Genomic DNA, 23526 nt, shown 5'->3' on the forward strand with positions numbered 1-23526 from the left:
TTTTACAAGACAGGAGGCTGGACAATATGATATCTGATTTCTACATATATATCAACTCACCATTGAAGTGTGCATCCTGATCTGATCAGCTGAGTGTTGGTCTTTGTCTAGAGACATGGGTTTCCAGAGTTGTCTGAGCACAGGACTTGGGACTGAAAATGAAATGAAAGTGGCAAACCTTTATCAACATTTCTGCATGTTCTTTTATCTTGCTAATACTCTCACCCAGATTTCTTAAACCGTTTTACTGATTAATGTTTATGAAAGTACTATTAGATGCTTAGAAAGAAGGCTTTGGCAAAGTGTATGCAGCTGTCAATAAAATTAACAGTACTTTATGGCAGAAATAAAGGGGAAATAGTAGGTTGAGCAACACTGAGTATTCCACCCTGATAGCTAATGGGATTCAGCTGATGAGTCTTACGCTTACTCATACTTAACATTTGAACTGGTATCACTGTCATCAGGCTACTTGAAATGAAGTTATTGCATTCAACTTATAATAAATCCACAAACACTACAGCAAAGTATCATTACAGGCAGGGGATAACATATACATAACCTACTATCCTCCAGATATTGTCAGATTCCTCTCCAGCCAGTACGGTCAGTGATGATAGGAGTTGTAAATATAAATTCTCATTTTGTTCTGTGTCTGCTTCACATCCTGTCAATGATATTTTCCTCACAGGGGAAGAGAAATTCCAGCTTATGTGGCAAGGTCATCTGGCTATCATTTGAAATTTTAACAATTCCAGTAATCCTTTGGTGAATGTGAGCAAGTATCACAATCTCTGGCATCTCTACCTGATAGGATTGACTTTTATTTGTTAGAACTCTGAGCCTTTGGGTTGGTGGATGACAAATTATAACCCAGGGAGCTGATGGATTAAAATTACTTTCTGATGGCTTTCAGGGATATTCCTGTCATCTCAGAAGGGAATTCTGTTGAAGTCCTAGTTGACCTCTGGAATGGAGAAATGGCCCAGATGGTGGACACAATCATTCCTACATTCCATTTCCCACTCGGTAGAACCAAATGAGCTCCCTTCTTTGGGCGGAGTTGAAGTGATGAGACTGGTGGGACAATGGCTAAAGCAATTTTGGCAGAGAACACAAAATGAATCTGACTGAACATGGGCTAGAACCCATTGGAAGGTCTATTCTGTTGCAGAGATGATGGTAAAAGAAATGGAACTTATTCACCACTATTGAACCAGCCCATGCTCATCCAACAGCACTTCGTGGGGGGCAAAGATCTGCTGCATCTTGACCCATAGGATAGAAATGATAGCCCGATGGGGCCACTTTGCAACACACTTTGCAGATAAAGTTGTTTTTATCTTTGCTAACTTGGTTGCCATCATTAGTACAGGTCTGGTAGATGTAACATTGGTTCTTGCTTGTTTGGTTGCTCTTTTTGTACTAACGTAGTCCAAGGATGTGGTAAGGATCTTGGAAAAGTGAGGCTACCGATCCTTGCCCTTCCTGGTTTATAAGAACTTCCAAAGGAGGTGGCTGGGTGGATTAGGGTAGTAGTTGTCGTATTTTGTTTGGACTAGTAAATTGCTAAATATATAATTTCCTATTAATCAATCTATATATTCCCCCTCAAAGAAAAAAACCTGATGGTCAAAAATGGTTGGGTTAAGTTGGAAGTTTGACAAATAGATTCCCTGAAGCTTCAGTAATAGTGGCTGGACACCTAAAAGCTAGAACTGGTCAAAAAGATGATGCCTTATACACTCACTTTCATGAATCTCCTCCTGAACTGGATGCTGCTCACCATATACCTACCAGGCACTCTAAAAAAGGGGGTGCAGTTATGCAGGTCTATGTCTAATAGGTTAGACCTCGTGATAATGAGCAGGTGTGTCAAAGGTGATAAGGATAGGGAATTTACTTTTATATCAAGATTAGGATGTGACCTGCAGGGACATTTAAGTAAGCAAATCCAGACCCACAAATGGAATAAAGTATCCTTGCACCAATTTTATATTAACTCCCTTACTTGAAAGTATGGAGAAAGAATGTGCCCATTCACCAAAATTGGCAAATATGTCCCTTCCGGTCCTTCTATATGCTGATGATGAAGTTTTAATTTCTCTCTCCTGTGTGGGACTAAGACAATTATTAAGAACCTTAGCAGCCTATTGCAAAATTGAACAAGCAATAATTAACTATACTAAATTCAAAGTAATGATGTTTTTTAAGAAGAGAGAGACAGACATTAAGGGGAGATTGACAACCAGCCCATTGAACAGGTAACATTTTTAAAATATCTGAGCATAATTTTTCATGAAAATGGTTTATGGAATAATCAGATTATATATGCAGTTGCAAATACCCAAAGAACCATCAAAGCAATCACAAGGTTCTTTTATGGGAAAAGAGGTCAGTATATTCCCACAGCTACCCAGGTATTTCATAGCAAAAGTTATATCACAACTGGCTCCCAGGTGTGCAATTATCAAAATACTTCCCCTTTTGAAATTCTACAAACAAAATTCTTTCGTTATCTGCTGGGGATTCCTTCCTGTGTGCCCAACATAGCAGTTTGCCTGGCGATCGGACAAATCCCAGTTAGGTCCCAGATATGGATTCTGAAAATCCATTATTGGCTAAAACTAATTTTCTTCCAGGTAGGTCTGGCACCCTTAACTTTAATAGACATATGTCAAACAAAATGGAACTCCTCACTGCAGGAGAAACTGAGAAGCCTAAGGTTCACACCACAGGCTCTGATCACCTGTGGATATGAGATAGCCAGATCAACAATTAAGCAACGAATATGGGATGCTGAGCTGCAATGCCACATGAGGGAAATGACAAGGTATCCAGAAATTAAAGATAATGGGAGGGGGTTTACTCCAGCGAGGTATTTATTCAAAATAGAAATACCCAAATTTAGAAGAGCTTTTACCTTTGCCAGATTTAATGGCCTTCCATCAGCATTATTGCAGGGCAGATCTGAAGGCAAACCATATTCAGAGTGAACATGCCTATGTGGTTTGAAGGAAGTTGAAACTGCTACTCATGCCATACTACATTGTCAGTACTACAAGGTTATACACTCTAAATTTATCACTTCTATCATGCAGCAAACCCCAAGCAGAACAGATGATTATTACATAAAATACTTAATAGAGGACAGGGAACCAGAGATTACCTTACAAGTGGCTAAATTCTGTGCTGCTGCTATAAAATTAAGGAGACAAGCTTTCAATGAATCTAAAGACCAATGTCTTAACATGTTTTAAATTAGCAATTAAGGTTTTAACATATATTTTAGCTGTTTTATATCAGAATTATTTATTATGCATTAGCTCATATAGCTTAATTTTAATCTATTTATGTTTGTATGCTCTCTGTTTTTGTATATGTTTGGTCAGTGGCCGAAATAAATTGATTCATTCATTCATTCAGACTAGTGTAATATGTTCTACATGGTGCTGCATTTGAAGAATTGACTGGAGCTGATTGTGAGTAGATGTAACTCCCATTTTACAGCAACTTTGCTGGCTACTAGTCCATTTCCAAGCACAAGTCAGTGTGCTGATTATGACCTACAAAGCTCTACATGACTTGGAATCCCTTTATCTGAAAGACTGTTTTCTCCTGTATGAAGCTGCTTGAGTTTTAGGATCCATGAAAGCATGCCTCCTGTCTGTCCCACCAACATCTGAAGCACATTATACGTACACGTGCATTACAATTATATATGACGAGAGCACAGCTACACATAGATTATCTCACTATCTGCTTTGTTATTATGAAACTCCCTTTGCTATGAGACTCATTGCAATGTAGAGCTCTCATAAAAACATACGAAGAACCCTACTGGATCCTGCCAAAGGTCCATCTAGTCTAGCATCCTTTTCTCACATTGGCCAGCCACACGCCTATGTGAAACCTGCAAGCAGAACAAACGTGCAACAGCACTCTCCCCATTTATGATTCACAGCAACTGGTCCTTAGATACCTACTGGCTCTGACAGTGGAGGAAAAACATAGCCAACATGGCTAGAAGCCATTGATAGGCTCATCCTAAATCTCTGGACTTGTCAATTATGCTGGCTTCCAGTGGCTGCCTTAAATGAACAGATTCTTTGATACCATATTCCCCACCGCAATAATTTTCAGATCTAAGGCATTGCTATTTGCCCTGGGGCTTGGGATGTGGTGGGCTAAAATTTCAGCCACGGGAAGCTTCCACAATGGGTTCCACTGATCTCACTGTGCAAGCAATATGTGGGGAATGTTCCAGCCTAAATAAATAAGCAAACAAAAAAGCAATCTCTTCTCAGATGTTCTTGCAGCCTCTATAGCCAGAGGCCAGTGCGAGTTGAATAATGCCCTGAAGAATTTTTGTCTGGTTGTTTGACAAGTTGTGAAACTTGTCTTGCAATGTTAAATTCAAGCTCACTGGTAAAAGAAAACTCAATGCACTTAAAATTCAACTATGATGTACATCAACACAATGTTCCAATGTGCACTATGCAGGTGCTTCAGACACCATATTCACAGTGGGTTCTTAGATGCAGACTAAATTTCCATGCACACTAGGAATGATGGTGTCCCAAGGGTGACAAATATCCACAGAGAGAAAATCGTATGGGGAAATGGTTCTAAATTAAACACTCTTTAATGTAAGATTTCACCAGCCCTTTTCAACTAACTTGCAGAACAGATAGGGAGAGAGATTGCTTAAATTGTCCCTGCTGCTGACCTACATATATTCCTGGGAAGATCTGCATAGAGCCTATGTGTACAAACTTAAGGGTTTCTCCTGCAGTTATTTTTCAAACTTGTGCGGGCATTGACTCTGTTCCAACCTACAGCTGAACATATAGGTCATTACAATTCCCCCCCCCCCCCAAAAAAAAATAAATTCAACTTCCTTTGAAGGACTGAAAAAGAGACACTTGATTGGAATCTCAGGTGAGATACCCACACAGTGGAAGTTTCTCCCAGTACCAGTTCACCACGTGCAAACAGAGAAAGATTCATATAGCTTACTGTTGCGGAAGATAAGGCTCAGTAAAACAGTTCTGGATGTAGATGCATACAACTTGTTTATACAGGTATATACTGTACAGATACATATAAGTAAAAATATCTACATTGCTCTAAATAAGTTCAATTCAAGGCATAACACCAGACAACTAACAGACTCAGACTGACAGCTACTGAACTGACATGAATTAATCACAGATATAGTTGTTGCACTCGGCTGTTACTATAGCAACTGGCTTGGCTGACCATGTGCCTGAGATTAGCTCATCCAAGGGATGATTTAGACACATGAAGAAAAGTAACCCCCTCTCATGTTCATTTGCTTCATGTCACGTTTGCTTCAGGTTGAGTGTTTTCAGGTTGCGTCCCGCAGTGACCTGGAAGTAACGAAACGTGTTGCTTCCAGGTTTTGCCACTCGTGCATGCGCAGACACGCAAAATGAGGTCATTTTGCAGTGAATCACGACCCACACACATGTAGACATGCAGACACGGGTTGCGTTCTGTTCAGGTTGCAAACGGGCCTCCGGAACAGATCCTGTTCACAACCAGAGGTACCACAGTATATATTTTTAGTTTTCCACATCATTAATATTCCACATTTTGTCATGCATCCACTGTCTCTTCCTGATTTCCTAACCACTGCAAAGCCCTGTCAGTAGAGGTACCACTAGGAAAATTAGACATTTTCTTTAGATGTTGTAAGAAATATGTAGAGGCATGAATGTACATAGAGTATGCTCTTCCAATCTGGTGGACAAAATCTTGTTATTAAAGAGATGTTAGTAATCTCCCCTTCCAAAAATAAAACCTCTTCATACAAAAGCACTTGGATGTGTCATTCTTTTCTTTTCCCACATTTTCCTTTCCCAGCCACCGGTGGAAACCTATTGAGCAGTACTCCTTTTCACCATAGAAACAATTAGGTTAAGCAAAATCTTTTCCATAAGTGCAATAAGTACAGTAGATGTTATTTTGCTGTAACACTCATTGATCTGTGTCTACTAATAATGGCAAGCTGTCTTAAAAAGACGGAGTGCATGAATATGTGCTTTGTAATTCCTCAATAGACCAGTCAAGCAATTTCAATCATCTACATTAATGAGAAATGTCTTCCTTCAAACAGCCTTCGCTCCCACTAACTTCTTTTTTATATATATACCTAGGGTTGTTGTTCTTGCTACTTCAACAGAGATATACAGGCAAAATATATAGCTGAAACTCAGCAAGTCCAGAATAATCAAATGCATAGGAGAATATAAGAAGAAGAGCCCAAACAGATCAGTCTGAGGATTTATTTTGCTATTTTTATACTTTCTCTTTAATTATTTTTATACTTTCTCTAATTAAAAAATAATTCTAAGGTGGTTCACAGTTTTTTAAAAAAATAAATGATAAAGATATATTAAAACAAACTACCACTAATTAATGAATCAATTAGTCTGGACATCTAAACCCAGGAGATGCCTGGACCTTTGATGTTGGGCTCGGATCCAGGGGAGCTCCCAGACTGTCACTATTTTCAGGTGGGATTCACTATTTTCAGGTGGGTAGCCATATTCCGACTCCCTGATCATGTCACTTACCTTTTTCTGTGCCCCCCCTTCCCCCTGATTAAGACTGCCCTTTTTGATCAGAACTATACACAGTGTTCCAAATGTGACTGTATCATACATTTATAAAAAGACATGATAATACTGGCCTTTTAAAATTCTTGGTGTCTTTCTTAATAATCCTAACACAGAGCTTACCCTTTTCACCACTGTTGCAAACCGATCTGATATTTTCATTAGCTATCCAACATGACCCTGAAATCACTATACTGGAGAGAAAGAGAGGGCAAATTACTTCCCATATGGTCCACACGCCCCCACCGCTCCCAACATGGCTTTTCATCTGTTTACATTGAATCTCATTTGCTTATGTGTATCAATGTATTTGGAGGGACTCTTTGAGAAGCTTTTCATGGTCTCAGGCTTCTCAGTGGTGCTGCTGCTATGGGTCATCAGACTTTATATTCTGTGAAGGGCCACCTGACCTCTATTAGTGGAAGAGTTTGCCCTACTTTTAACAAGCAGTATGATCAGTGTAAACTGAGCTCTTCATTAACCACTTTGGCTAAATATCCTGTCTGTGACTGAAGGGATGTGGGCAGTGGAATACAATTCAGATTCATGATTAATTGAAATCCGCAAATTTCTGAAACAGTGCACCTGAAATGCAACCTTCCTTTGAAATTTGCACTTCTCCGAATTTTGCAATGCAGTTCTCCAGCCAGGTAATGCATTCAAAAATGCAGGAACTAGGGTAAAGTGTGTGTTAAAATGCATATATTAGTGAAACTAACATACAAAAATGCATTTTATTAGGGGGAATTGCTTCACAGAAATCTGTATAATAGACAAAATGCATATGACAATTTGTATGTTAGGGTGCACACTTTATCACAAAAATGTGGAGAAATGATCTTAAGCTTAGAAAGATAAGAAACTAAGAGAAACTGAAACTAATATACTTGTCCATCTCTACCTGTGAGGCTACTATACTGACCAGTGTCAGAGACAGGAATCTAGGCTTGAAGGGCTGTTGTTCTTACCCAATGATGTTCCTGCTCTCAGCAGAGGTGAATTTGCTCTACCCACGTCCTTGAACTTAAAAGACACGCAAGCTGGTCTCTCCGGGGGGTGGCAAGAGTGCCCAATGAGAGTGGACAGTCCGGCCTAGTATTTAGGGTTGTACCACCCCCTCTTCTCCCTACTTTTGCCTTGCAGCACCCTTCCTCTATAGTGTAAGCCAGGCATGGCCAAACTTGGTCCTCCAGCTATTTTGGGACTACAACTCCCATTATCCCTAGCTAACAGGACCAGTGGTCAGGGATGATGGGAATTGCAGTCCCAAAACAGCTGGAGGGCCAAGTTTGGCCATGCCTGGTGTAAGCTTTGAGTAGCCAGCTTTTATGGGGCTGAATAGGAATTTGGAGGAAGCCCCTGATTGGCTCTCAGGATTCCCTCTTTTCGCTTGCTTCACACTGTAGGACATCTTGCCTTAATTTAGTTTTGCTGCTCTGCATTCAGTTGGGTAAGTAAGGAAATGCAAGACCTTACATCACTGCCACCTTGAGGCATTATGTGGGTAAGGGGCAGTAATCACCCATAGCCTGAGGCTTGGGGGCACAAAAAGGTGAGTTTAGGGCCTGGCTTGAGCAGTGAATGCTGGTCAGTAGGGCTCAGCTGCACAGGTTGGGCTCTCCTTACGCAAGGCTCATGTAGAAAGGAAGGAGAGTCTTCCTCCAAACCTTGGCAGGGGAGCTAATACTGTGATAGCTTACATGACCAGAGGTTAGAACAGGCATAGGCAAACTCGACCCTCCAGAAGTTTTGGGACTACAATTACCATCATCCCTGACCACTGGTCCTGTTAGCTAGGGATGATGGGAGTTGTAGTCCCAAAACATCTGGCAGGCTGAGTTTGCCTATGCCTGGGTCAGAGGGACGCTTCCTCATATGCATACATTGATTTCACCTGCCCACACTTACATAATTGCTTAACTGGCAGATCCTTTGTTTTCATTATATTTTAATAAATATTTAGTAAGTTGGTTAGGGTCTTCTTTCAGGGTGTGGGGACAAGGTTATTACTGAATTCCTGCATTTTTAAAATCTCATGTATTGTCAAGTAAACAAAATTTAGGTCTAAGAATCTTTAAAAAGATACAAATGATTGCATCACACACAGAGATAGAGACCTGGTTGAAATCAAATCCAAAAGCAGTTTGTAAAAAATAAAGCAATAACATTATCAGTAACCCCGCCCCCGCCCCCCACATTTAAAAACAAGCATTTAAAACATTCAGAAAATAATGAAAATCAGTGAGAAGCTAAAGCCAGAAAAAAACACATGCCAGCTTCCATATGTCTGCATAGGCTTGCCCAGTGCTATTTTCTAGAAGAAGAGGTGCCAGAACTCACCATGAACGCCTCCCTTGTTCTCTTATAATAGCAATGGGACCCACCTGAGAGGAGGGGGGGGGGAATGTGTTTTTTTAGCAAGTGCTGAAAAGAGTACAGTGAAGGCACCTGTTGTTGTTGTTTAGTCGTTTAGTCGTGTCCTACTCTTCATGACCCCATGGACCAGAGCACACCAGGCACTCCTGTCTTCCACTGCCTCCTGCAGTTTGGTCAGACTCATGCTGGTAGCTTCGAGAACACTGTCCAACCATCTCGTCCTCTGTCGTCCCCTTCTCCTTGTGCCCTCCATCTTTCCAACACCAGGGTCTTTTCCAGGGAGTCTTCTCTTCTCATGAGGTGGCCAAAGTATTGGAGCCTCAGCTTCAGGATCTGTCCTTCCAGTGAGCACTCAGGGCTGATTTCCTTAAGAAAGGATAGGTTTGATCTTCTTGCAGTCCATAGGACTCTCAAGAGTCTCCTCCAACACCATAATTCAAAAGCATCAATTCTTCGGCGATCAGCCTTCTTTATGCTCCAGCTCTCACTTCCATACATCACTACTGGTAAAACCATAGCTTTAAATATACAGACCTTTGTTGGCACCTAGCTGAAGTTAATAGGCCAGGGTTTCCAAAGTGTCGGTGCTGCCACACTAAAACATTGATATCTTGAAAGTGTGATACAAATATTATGGGGCACCTGTAAAAGTGCCTGTTCACCAGTTTATTTATTTTTTAAATTTTAGGTATGCTTTTCAGTTTAATACATTTCATTAAGTTTACAATCATTTTATCCTTTCAAAATTTGACTTCCTTCCCCCTCTTTCTGCGATTCCTTAAATGTACTTTTAATATCTTCTACATATCCAAATTGACTTAATTTGCTCATTTATTTATCTACTTTAAATATATTACTCTTATAAAACTGCAGGTTATTACAATAATCCTACCAATGTTCTTATCTGTTTACAATTTATCTGTAAATATTCAATAAACCATTTCCATTCTTTTATAAAAAGTTTGTTGTCTTGATTTCTTATTCTTCCAGTAAGTTTCACCATTTCTGCATATTCCATAAGTTTTTGTATCCATTCTTCCTTTGCTTGGACTTCTGTTTCTTTCCATTTCGGGGCAAGTAACATTCTTGCTGCTGTAGTAGCATACATGAATAAGTTCCTATACAGTTTAGGTAGTTGTGTCACTATAATTCCCAAAAGAAAAGCTTCTGGGTGTGTTTTTTTACAAAGGTTATTTTAAACATCCTTTACAATTCATTATATATCATTTCCCAGTAAGCTTTAACCTTACTACAAGACCACCACATATGATAAAAAGAACCTTCTTTCGCTTTACATTTCCAACACTTATTTGATTTAGATTTATACATTTTTGCCAGTTTTCTCGGTGTTAGATACCATCGATATATCATTTTCATATCATTTTCTCTTAGATAATAACATTTGCTGTACATTTTATATCCATATTCCACAATCCTTCCCATGCTTCCATGCCTATATTATGACCAATAAATCTCCAAATGTTTCCAAATTTCAATGTCTAAAATTCCTAGTAGGGGACAAGGATCTAGAGATTACGCTAAGGGTGGCCAAATTCTGTGTGACTGCCATAAAACCTAGGGAACAAGCTGTACTACCAAAATGATTAAGGTTTTAAATGATAATTTTAGGTTATATTTTAGTGATCAAGATTTAATATATATTTTTAACTGCTGCTATATCTGAATTGTCTCTGTTATACCCAATTGCAATTCAATGTATTTGTGTTGTGTTTTATGATTTTCCTGATATTGTAAGTGACCTGGAACTGGTCTGTGACCGTAATAATAAAATTCTAATCTTCTATTATGACCAAGCCTGTTCACAGATTGAAACAGTCAAGTGGGCATATATGGAGTAAGGTGATCTTTCAAGTTAAGTGGTCCCAAGCTGTTCAGGGGTTTATATACTAATAATAACACCTTGAACTTGGCCGGGCAGCAGATCAGAAACCAGTGCAGGTCCCTGAGCAGCAGTACTACCATATTGGCCCAAATAAGCCACACCTGAATATAAGCCGCACCTTTAAAATTGGAGGGGGGGAATACCCGAATATAAGCCGCTCCATTCCTCTCTGCTCCTGGCTGCATACTGGGCAGGGGGAGGCGCTGAGTTGCCAGTGGCCTTTCTCCTTCCTCACTCTCTCCCGTCCCGGTCTTGGGGGAGAGGACGGGGGACTACGCACAGGGTGGGCGCCACTTTGCCACACTCCTGGAGCTGCTTGCTCCTGGCTGCATACCGTAAGGTCACAAATACAAGCTGCACTTTAACTTTTCACGGTCGGAATTTGGGGGGAAAGAGAGGCTTATATTCAGGCCAATACGGTACATGCTGACAGGGTCTTACTCCTGGCACCAATCCAGCTGCAGCATTCTACACTAACTTCAGCTTCCAGATCAAGTGGAAGTGAAGCCCCACATAGAGCACTTTCAGTAATCCCATCTTGAAGTAAGCAATGTATGAACTGCTGTCAACCACTTGAAATCTAATTCTAACAGAAAGATTTCAGGTTTCTTAACTTCTGTGTTTTGCATCTATATGGTGATTATGGGTTATGGGTTAAGGGGGCTGCTTGTGCGTAAATGGTTGAGCTCTAAACTCATGCAATCAGTTTCTAAACTCTCCCAGTCAGCGGAGCCATGGGTGCATGGCTACCTCAATCGCTGGCAGAATCCGTCAGTGGGCGTTTCCGGAATTTGCGCCAACATAAGAGTTCTTTGACGGAAACTCTCCTTCAGGATTCTCGGCGTGACAGTTTCCTGCGCGGAGTAGGCGTCCCCAGCGGAGGTCCTGAGCCTTCCGCGCTGTTCTCACTGGAAGCATCTTGGAGCCATCCCTCCGAATGAGTTTCTGCAGGAAATCTCCCTCTCCCCCTGCTGGTTCCTTCCTCCGCATCCGAGGGTCTCTTAGCCTCTGTGAGCCCTTCCACCACCTGACTCTCCGATGGCAGTTCCCTGACATCCTGGTAAGGATTTCAGCCTGGAACACCAGTTTGACAGATGGAAGGGCTTCTGTTGCTGTATATTTTCAAACATTAATGAAATTTGCATGCTGAAGAAAAGAAATTTTGATTTTACAGAGGCCACCAAGGATTAATTTAATGATTTGGGTAGGTTTAGATTTCTTCCCAGGAGGTGTGAAGGTTAAAAGGTACATCTAGCTAAATATTTAAAATCTTTAACCTTTCTGGTTTGATCCAAATGATCCTGGGGAAAGAAACCACTTATATATCTTAGCTTGTAGCTTGCTTAAAATTTAAATAGTTCTCCTTTGTAAATCGTGAGCTATTGCAGCAAATGCTTCTATTATTTCTGTGTTATGCTTTCTAATAACATTTTAAATCTGCACTTGATGCATTTTTCAACATGCCTCCCAGAGTCTCGGAGACTGTCAGCACAAAAGAAGTCAGAAATTTTGTGTGCGTGTGTGATAAATCTGCTTCTGCATCTCTTCCTATATGGAATTGCAAACTCCATCAACATCCTTCTTGAGTTCCATTGCTCAGCTGGTCTTCATATTCTTTCCAGAAGCTCATGGAGAAATTGGAGGAATGTATTATCTATCAATTTGTATGCTGGGAATTTTTATCAACACTGATTTGCTGCCAGACACTGAGTCAATCCTGATGCTTTTGAGGTTTGGGGCAAGGAGGCAACCTCTACCGCATCTTATCTATAATAATGCTTCACACTTAAACAACACATTTTAGCTCTCAGTGGTTCATTATTAGTCTGGTATCTGCAACAGTCCTGCAGAACAAGCCAGTTTTATTGCCTCTATTACGCTCCTTAGGCTGGCATAGCCAGACACATCTAATAGCATGTATAGTTAAACGATGGAGCTCGATCCCACAGCAGGCAGTGATGGCCACCAATCTGGATGGCATTAAAAGAAGATTGGACAAACTCATGGAGGAGAGAGCTGCTAGCCATGCTGCCTATGCTTTGCCTCTACAGTTAGAAGCTGCAATGCTTCTGAGTACCAGTTGCTGGAAAGCACAGGTAGGGAGAGTGCTCATGTGCTTGGGTCCTGCTTGCAGGCTTCCCACAAGCATCCGGTTGGCCACTGTTGAGAATAGGATGCTGAACTAGATCAGCCATTGACCTTCTCCAGTGACTGATCGCAGACTTTGGAACTCCCTTCCTAGATAAATTAGACTGCTACCTCTTTGTTGTCCTTCTGCTAGCTTGTAAAGTCTTGTTCCAACAGACGTTTGGCAACTGACAGTTTTTTAAGGAAAGGGTTGGTGCTGTGATAGCTTGATTGTAAAGATCTGTTTGCTTTAATATAACTTTGATGTATCTATTTTTAATTATATTAATGTTTAATTGTTTTACATTAGTTTTTTCCTTATGTTTCAGCTGTTGTAGCTGTAAGCTACCTTGATTCCCTATAAAAGAAAAATGTTACTTGTAATATTTTTTTATAAAATAATAATAATAATAATAATAGGCCTGGTGAAGCAGGCTGTGCTTGTGTTCTTCTTTCATGTTGAATTTAAATATGATAGATAAGTACACACCATACTGAATATACTACACACACACACAGAGAGAGAGAGAGAGAGAGTACACAATACATAAAATATAAAATTATATATAGTCCAAAATGCAAACCACCCGTTTTACATTAGTGGTGGTATTTTTGAAAAGGAAAAGGTATTTATTGGCTCAAGAAAAGCAGTGACAGGGCAAGAGCCTGAAGGAAAAACCTATCCTGTCAGAGCTCATTTCTATCACCGTGCAAGATTATGATGCCATCCCCAGTGTTGATGTGAAGGTGTTCCAGGCGGCTAGCTCTATAGTTTGTTCAGTAAATGTCAGTTCTTCGTTGCGATGTCTTTCTAGAATTTCTTGACATAGATGCTCTTCGTCCAATAAAATGATAAATAAGTGGGGGAGGCACTTTAGGGATATTGATTGAATGTTTCTGCACAATTTGGAAACCACTTCAGCTTATTTCATTCACAGGTCCAATACAAGATAGACATGCCCCTTATCTCCACCAAGGTTAAAGGGGTGGGGGTGGGGATTCTGCTTTTATATTTGTTCCTGGAACCATTCCCATGGCTGACAATTGTTGAGGTAGATTCTCATTATTATCACTAGTATCAGGGTTACTCCATTGATGTGGTACACTGGATGGAGATGGCGAATGACAAGATAGATGCGTGAGACAGTACTGAGCAGCTGAAAAATTATTTGATACTAACCTATGCGTGGATGCTCGGAAAACTAAGTTCTAAGACTCAAGAGCCATGCTAGGCATGATGTTACATGCACCACTGCATTTAACATGCTGGTTAGATCAGTCCAAATGCCCATCTAGTTGCCCATTTTGGACTTGATCCAACTAACCCAGTGCACTTGCAGAAGGCAACAGAAGAGCTCCCACTGGCACAAGGGGGCTTTCACCCTTCTCCTCCCTCTGTGTTCCTCCTGATCCTCCCTCAATTTTCTCTGGTGGGTTTGGAGAACCCCCAGAACAGAGCATGAATAATAATAATAATAATTTATTATTTATACCCCGCCCATCTGGCTGAGTTTCCCCAGCCACTCTGGGGAAGGGGAGAAGAGGAGGGAATCATTCCATCTGGCAAACAGAAATGCTTGTGTTTACAGAAAGATCAGAAGAGTACAATGCTGAATTCTTTTCTCTGTTCTCACAGCAGCCCACCAGAAGCCTACGGCAAGACCATCAGCAGGTAAGACCTAAATGCAACAACACTCTCCCCGATACGTGATTCCCAGCAACTGGTATTAAGCAGCATACTACCTCCACCATTGAGAGTAGAGCACATTCATCATGGCAAGTAACCATTGAAAGCATTATGCTCCTTAAATAGCATCAGCTAGAAAGGACTGTGTCAGACACTGGACTGGTATTTAACCCTGTTGTCTTACCAGCTTCACCTATTCTATCTGAGAGAGAGGGGAAGTTAGCATATTAGGTTTGGAAACAGTTACAGATAGGTAGCCGTGTTGGTCTGCCATAGTCAAAACAAAATAAAAAAATTCCTTCCAGTAGCACCTTAAAGACCAACTAAGTTAGTTCTTGGTATGAGCTTTCGTGTGCATGCACACTTCTTCAGATACACATATTGGCCTATCTAGCTCAGTATCATTTGACTGGCAGTGGCTCTCTAGGGTTTCAAACAGGAGACTTTTCTAGCCCTTCTTGGAGATATAAAGGGACCATTTCCATACAAAATGTGTGGTAGAACCACATCATTCCTCTATGACTACTTCTCTGGAATTTGTCACTAATATTATTCATCCGAATCCACCAAGAGAGAGATGCAGGTGGAGGTTCTGTGTGGATTCCTTTGCAGCACTCAGACTTTCAGACAGAAGCTTGAAACATCCACTAATCTCTCCATCCACCCTTCTCCATTTCATACAACACAGTGTACACTGAGGTATGCATTTCAGTACACCTTATAAGGTAGAACCGGGTGGACATCTGGTTGGGCTCCAGTAGCTGCCCATGTGGTGGGGCAAAGCTGTCCTCTCAACAGCTGTGTCTCTGCAGCTTACCTATATGGGCAGGGTAGAGTAAGGGCTATACAGGTGAACTAGCAGGAACACCACTGTCCTGTTCAACCCCATCTCCATCCAGGTAAGCTGCAGTGAAGTCATTGTAGGAGGGCAGATGCTGCTGGTGAGCTCATTGTTATATGCCATACCGTCTATATGGAGATATACATCATCTAAATTCCCCTTGAAGTATTCTAGAATATCAGGAAATGATGATGCTTCTGGGTGGAATAAAATTGATCCAATTTGTCAGGCTTTGAGTCAAGTCCAGTGTCTGAAGGACGACCATAACCAACATCATAAGGAAGGTTGAGATACCTGAGCAAGGTGATTTATATACATGTTTACCCATGCAAATTTTTATACATGTAAGTTCCAATGTGTTCAAGTAAGTGTGCAAAGGGCTGTATCCTTAAGAATCCCTTTTCTTCCCCTCCCCCACAAAAAATGAAACCTGTCTCTAATTTCCAGACTCAAGTCAAAATGATTTATAGGTGGACAGCAAAACTGCCTTGTAAAGTCAAGTTGATTTGTAGATAGATGGCTCAGCAGATTTGATCTTAACTACATCAGGAATTAAATTAGATTAGAAAAATCAATGACAATTTGAAGACACTCAAATAAAAACCAACATTTTTTGTGGAAAGAGACTGGGGCCAAGCCACAAAGTCAACCACCCTCAGAGCATGTGGATTTGGGGATGTTTGTTTTCAACACAATACATATGGCCATGTTTGTATTTAACAGAAGGACAGCAATCATCCAGCCAGTGGCTTTCATTAGCAATTCACATCCAATGGAAATTTGCTTTCTTTCAAAAGGAAATGGATGGGCCTGCCTGATTTTTCTCCTTAATTACTCAAATCAAATTGAAAACACACCACAAATTCTAAGTGCAATACTTGGCTAGACCTTCTGGAAACAATAATACAAAACACAGAAAACAATATCTAATGCATTGCAGTAATGGGTATAGTATAGGCAGAGAGATTGGTGACCTTGAGTCAGAGAGACCCAAAATGAAATACCTTCGCAGTCATACAGTGCATAGGCAGTGTCACTTAAAAGTTAGCCAAAGGCTAGCTGAAGGATTGTTGAAAGTGATTTTTCTGCTGCTCTGCCAGTGAAAAGGATCCAGAAGGATGGCATTTTCATCAAGGCTACTCCCCCTAGTACACCAACAGAAAGCTCTACTCTAGTTGATAAATAACTATACAACTTTTAGAAGACATCTGAAGGCAGCCCTGTATAGGGAAGTTATTAATATACGATGTTTTATGCTGTGTTTATATTTTGCTGGACGCCACCCACAGTGGCTGGCGCAACCCAGTCACATGGGTAGCATATATATAATAATAATAAAAGTAGTATTAGAGATGTACTGTCAGCAGTGTTCAGCCAATGGTAAGGACCAAAATGGAGCATTCTGTGGGTGTGCCAGAGGCAGACTGGCAGTGGCCTTGGGTCTGCAGGATCCAAATTCCCTTATTTTCCCCATGGATTAAAACTGGCCCAATTAATCGCTGTCAATGGAAGCGGGGGGGGGGGAGGGGAGAGAGATAGGAAAAGAAAGGAGAGGAAGAATCAAAAGCCACCTCCAGCCCTGGCTAAGTGGATTTGTGCAGGATTCACCTAAGGAGAGGCATCAGCAGAAGCCCTGCACAAGGGCTTCACCTTTTGCAATTTAGATTTTGCCGCTATCCTCCCCCATGGGGCCCCCCAAATTGGCTCAGGGGCAGGGTAAGAAGAACCCCTGGAACAGTGCATAGGATTAGGGGAGTTCTATCTGGTAATCTGATATGTTTGCTCAGATGGAACATTTGTAATAGTGTGGTGTTGAATTCTACCCCATCTAGTATTTTCCCTTCCAGTGTCTATATAGTATAAACCCTTTCAATGGGGGACTAAAAGCATGGATTGGCGGTTTCTCATCCAAGTACTGGGCAAACCCAGACCTGCTTGGTTTCAGCATGTACCTTGATCCCTAGCCCCGACATCAACTGCACAGGAACACCCAACACACAAATTCCTGTTTGCAACTACAATTCCTGAGCTACAACTCTTTGCATCCTCGAACAGTGGCCATGCTGGCTGGGGCTGGTCCCTCATCCTTGCCCAACACACTAGTGCCCTGCAAATAACAGCTAAATGGGACTAATGTATATTTTGAACTGGATCTGTGCTATGTAGCAGTTTATTTTCTTGATAGACATAGAGGCGGGGAATCTAGTCCCCCCCCCCCCAAGTCCCTGGTAATCCATGTCAGGGTAAATGTCTTGAATCTCACAGCAGAAAGAATTGCTTCATTGTTGGAGCTGTTTCTCTCCTCAAGCAGTCACTAGTTTAGAAATATTATCCCCATACGAAATGACAAAAATATAAGCTACAATGTTGTGCTACCACAAAGCTTTCAAACATGACATTTTGTAATGACAAAAGATTAAAGAGCTCAGGATAACTTCTCAATAAACTTTGTGCTGTGTTAAGTTTTAATACCTTGCTGTGAACAATCTCTAAAGATATCTGTAGATATTAGTGAGGCCACTGCAGCATCCTATTTTGGGGCTTTTTGATAGTTTGCCTGTTTTATTGCTTTATATATTGCATTATTTACGTTTCCTGGTTGATTTCCTTCTTTGGAATCTTTTCTGCTGGAAAGTGGGTTACAAATGCTTGAAACAAACAAATAAATACTGACCCATCTGATATTTGTGACCATCATGTATGGCATGAGGAAGATTCCCAGATTTCACTGTAAGGTGAGGATTCACAGCAAAACAGAGGTGCTTGCGAAGATACAACACTGTGTGTGTGATGTCAGGATGTTGGGAGGAGCCTGGGGCAGAGCTATACACAACGGCCATGTGGCTCAAGGGCCGACAGCTCCTTCTCCACCTTCTCTTGGCACCACTGGAGGTTGCTTCAACCCTCCTTCTCCTCTGAGGCCTATGGGGCATAAGCAGTGGTGAACTTGGGTATTATGATGCCCTGTGCAAGGCCAAAATTGGCGCCCTTCCCCCAGCCTCCACACTACCCTCCCACTACCTGGTTTGGGGGAGGAGGCCCTCACACTTCCTTCCCTAAGCTTGGAAAGTGCCAACTAGGCTTTGGGAAAGAGGAGGGAGGACTCTGGGACCCTGCCAAAGCCTCACACCTCCTTCCCTAAGCCCAGCACCTTGCTTACCAGGCTTTGAGATGGCACCCCCTCCGTTTGCACCCAGTGCATGCACACCTCTTGCACAGCCCTAAACCCATGCCTGGCACAAGAAAGGGGAGCTTCACTCTTTTTCTCTCTGCCACAATCCTCACAACAAACAACAAACACAGCTTCCCAAAGGAAAGTTGGAAGCAGTAATGCTTCTTAATGCCAGTTGCTGGAAACTAGACGAGTGAATACTGCTTGCTGGTTTCCCATAGGCATCTGGTTGTCCATTGTGACAACAGGATGCTGGATTAGACGGGCCATTGGCCTGATCCAGCAGGCTCTTCTTCTGTTCTCATGTGGCTGAGGAAAGGGCAAACAGTGGAGAAAAATCCCCTTATGTGTGTAAATGAATCACCACTGATCCAGCTTTGTCAGTACAACCCAATGAACCCGATATATAATAATGGATTGCTTGTGCTGAACACACTTTTATCTGTGAAAGTACACAGGTACATCGACTGCCGCGAAGAAAGGAAAGGTGCCATACATTCATCAAACCAGAAATTAATATGATGATTTGAAAAGCATTTTGGAACCAAATGTCCTAAAGATCAAAACCAGCTGCTTTTTATGAAGTAATCCTTCAATCAAAGTGTGGATTTGGTGTTCCACGGAGCAGGGAATCCATCACAGCCGTCACAGCAGACCTAGCAGGTGCCCATTTAATATTGCTTGGTTGTGCAAAAAGGGGGGGGGGGAGTTTTCATTGCCAAGCTTTCAGATTCAGTTGCAGATTTATTATTCTACAATGATTTATTTCTTAACTGGATAAAGATTAGTCGGAGCAAATAATGAAAGAATATCTGAGAAACAACAAATAAATGAAATGTCAGGTGACACAGGCAGTATCAACACACCTGGGCTGTAACCATCTCTTCTCTTGCCAAGCAAGCCTAACAATATCTACTTAGAAGTACAGTGGGGTTTATTCACAGTCGAGTGGTGTTAAGGTCGGTAGCCTAGGTCAGTAAGGTGTGTACTGTGTTTTCTAGGAAGAAAATATGCCCCCTGGGTGGTGCTTGAAATTTGTTGAATCTCAGCTCATAACTACAGAAACAATGTCACAGTTAGAATGTGCCATCAGTTCTCCAACTGCCCGTTCAGGAATGGTCCATTCAAAATGAAGGAAATAATTACAAGGAGCTTCCAGCGAGCTGCGATGGAGGATGGCTGAATTCCATCACTGCCGTACGTTCCGGAATCAGAGGCTGAGATGGGAGTAATCAGCCTCCCTACACTCTGGGGAGTGGCAGCTCATCCGCAGATCGCCCAACACTTGGCCCCACATTCAGAAGGAAGGAGGGGCTTGGCAACTCTCAAAAGTCACCTCCATTTAGCAGCAAGCTTCCAATTCTTAAGATGAAAAATTGGATTTAAGTTTTGGACATGATCTGAGCAAAGGGGGAGAAACTACTTTGCTAATTAATTCAGCCACTGAGGTGCTAAAAAGGATTTGAACAGTAGAAGGATTAACATCTACGTAGACTTGGTATGTTGGAACTGGAAGGGGGGGTGAGCCTCCTTTGTCATTATTTTTCATTTTGCTATGTTATATGGCAAAATCCTCCTATGAAAGAACCAACTGCCTGATTATTTATAGCAAGCGAAACTGGAGAGGTGGTGTATTTGGTGATATAATATGACTCTAATAATCATTCACTGTGTGGAAATAACAATTATTCAAAAGTGGAAAACCAAGTTCAAAGTATTTGTCTGCAGATATATTTGAAAGAGGATAAAGAGTTTCCCAACCTTGATTTGGAGAATGACTGGAGAGACGCCAAAAAAAACTTTGGAAGTTTGCCTGGAATTAAAATCGGAATGACACAGCTCCAATTAACCGAGCGGCAATGACCGGAAGTAGATCAGCTTGTAGAATTAAATGTGGGGCCTTGGGGGGATAGGTGCCTTTTAATATCTTATTTAATATTTGCATTCCCAGTTTTATATGGCAAAACCTTCCCTGGACAGGTTAACCATTTGAAGGACAGCTGGTCTTAAAAGCATTGGGCAGATACCTTGATTTGATTTTATCTGGACAGATTTGGCTGCTGCCCGAGGTGAGAAGATTTTTGGACTGGCTTGGCAGAAACATCATTTTGTGAAGAGATATTGTGAACTTACAGAGGGAACTCTGGATGTAAATTCCACACAGAATATATTGTTTTGTTTTATCTCGCTTGTTTGATAAACTCAGAGGCTGTGAAAAGTAATGAGGATTAACATCGGAATGATTTATGGGAACTATCATGAAAATTATGAAAGCAGTAGAAGTATGAGATGATCAGAGCCCCTCGATCTCAGAACAAGGGAAGATACCTCCCAATTTTTATATAATTTGGCATAATATTTGGACTGTTTGATTATTGAATAATATGTATAATTTGGAATATTTAATATGGTTTGATTGGATTGTTCAAGTGGAAAATTTAATAAATAGTGTTTAAAAAAATAAATGAAGGAAATCATTGGTCCGAAACCTCTTTCACACATTGCTACACCCACTTAGTGACATTTCAAAAGAAAAAAGAAAATTATCAGTTGTTCTTCAAAAATATGATCTCATATGTATCTATATGTGTTAGTTGTATCTTATACTGTCCAGTTTTCAAAGAATATTTGCTTTTAGGACTTTAAAAAAAACCCAACCTTTGTTTTAAACATAAACTGTTGTTGAACCAGAGTATTGCTTGCACTGCAATGTCAATAAGTGCCTCTTCAGAATGGCATAGTTGTGATTGTGGAACTGGAATCCAATCAATCATCTAATTAATTAATCCACTTAATCCACAAACTCCAATTAATGTAATATGCATAGAAGTATATTTTGACAGAAGGGGAAGTTATCCTTCCCCTTTTTATCCATCCTGAACTTATATCAACTTAATTTGTGAGCTTCTATCTTTCCAAATAAGGTTTGACAATAATTTTGCCGTTTTTCATTTGCTCTTCTGTCAACATTATAGGAAAAGGATCAAAAAAGTAAATGTAGCTTTAGCATTAAAGGAATTCTGACTGCTGGTATACCACACAAAGAGAAAATGATATTTATATAGGCATTTACACTGTTCTATTAAAGAGGGGTATTTTTTATACAATGATTCATAACTAATTTTTGGATGCCAGCAAAGATAGTGGTATGTCAAATTCCTAAATATCTCACTGTCAATTTCTTCTTGTATTATTTTTCTAATTCCCACCTTACTCTTTTTGGAAAGGGTCACAATTTGAAAACCACCCACTAGTACCTTACTTAAAATGTTATCCTCAATCTCAGACATTTGGGATTCCTTGAAAGTTGTGGTTCTCCTTGAATGGGAGGAGCATCTTCCTGGGATCCATCCTGGAGGCAGCATTTCTAAGGGTTAGTGAAGAACAAGGAGTTTGCATTGTTTCAAAATGAATCAGAAATAAATCTTTTTAGCTTCACCTCTTTTGGAAGGTTGGGTCCCATTACACCCACAGTGACAAAAGTCACAACAGACTTGCATGGGTGTACTGTCAGCCCTTGGAACTGCTGCTACCAGCAGTAGAACATTTTCAGTTAGGGAAAGATAAATCATCTTTCCATACCTCCCCCCACCAATTACTCTTAAGAAAGCTGTACATCTGAGCTATGTGGTAGTACTGGAGATTAGGGCTCATGGCAAGGCATCAGAACGACCCCATGTCAAACCAGGCCCAAACTACAAAGAGGTCAGGGCTCAACTCAACAAAAATTCATAGAAGGTTCTCAAATGCAAAGAAATCATGAGCTGGCCAACCCTTTTTTTACTTACGATTCAACCATCAATACTTGGACTTCCCTAGTTTTTGTTAGAATTCCTGCTCCATGATTGCAGTCATGGGATTTTTGTCTATCACATGACGGTATATGTTTTGACTCCACAGAGTGGGAAGTGACGGAGACAGGATGTTTGTGTTACTGTGTTCCATGAATTGGGACTATTGTCCTTTGTTTGTTTTTCCTCTTTGCTGTTTGGTGTTAGAGAGAGAGGGAACCATGTTGCAGTGCTCCGTGTGTGTTTATATGTAAATAAAGTAGATTAGCCAAAATGCTGAGTTGCTGAGGTCTGTTACGTACGATGTGCAAACTCTGCGGATCCCTAAGTGTGCCGGTATTGGTTGGCATCGGTCGCTGTGATGTTCGGGCAGAAGAAAGCTTTTGAAGCTCCCAAACGATCGACCAGGAGGGAGAGAACATGCCAGTTGGGCATGTGTCTCTACCAGGGTCCTACTCGAGTGTAGGCTAAGCTCCTGACAGTTTCCACATTTCCAAGAGTTCTGTACAAGAAAGTACATGGGCATAAAGTGTTCGGAGGGAGAAGGCGCATGTGTAGTGGCCCTGCAACCAGTGTCCCCGGTATGCAAGGTGTTCCTGATCCATCCCATAGGTTCCCACACTGAGCAGAAAGGTCAGGACGGGTCTTCTAAGCATGCAGTCAGAAGCTTTCTTTGTGATCAGGAACCATGATGATGCATGATTCACAGTTGCAGGCAGGCTTCTAAACATGTCCAGACAAACAGGGGAAGCTAAAGGCTTGAGAATGTAGGAATGGGGACTTTGAAAGTAGGTCTGGCATGCCTACACCCATCCCTACCACCCTTTGTGCCCAGATTTGCTCTCCTGGACACATAAAAGGGGCTAACAATGCAAGTCAATGGCACGGCAATAATCCCTGCATTAACAGTTATTTGGCCACAGCTACCCAGGCTCAAAAGGTGTCATCTGGAACATTAGCCCTGCTAAATGAAAATAAAAGAGAA

The 23526-nt window shown here is 41.2% G+C and overlaps 1 long non-coding RNA gene across 1 annotated transcript in view; it reads right to left on the reverse strand.

Annotated features, from left to right (window-relative positions):
* Window positions 1–23526, reverse strand: part of LOC309343966 — a 44013-nt gene that overhangs the window by 12458 nt on the left and 8029 nt on the right. The window contains exons 2-3 of the long non-coding RNA XR_014157450.1: window positions 22013–22117; window positions 61–152 (exon numbers count right to left, since the gene is read on the reverse strand). This is a non-coding gene — a long non-coding RNA (uncharacterized lncRNA). The remainder of the gene's footprint in view (window positions 1–60; window positions 153–22012; window positions 22118–23526) is intronic.

Source organism: Podarcis erhardii, assembly GCF_964252035.2.
Source record: "Podarcis erhardii genome assembly, chromosome: 6".
Taxonomy (NCBI): Eukaryota; Metazoa; Chordata; class Lepidosauria; order Squamata; family Lacertidae; genus Podarcis; species Podarcis erhardii.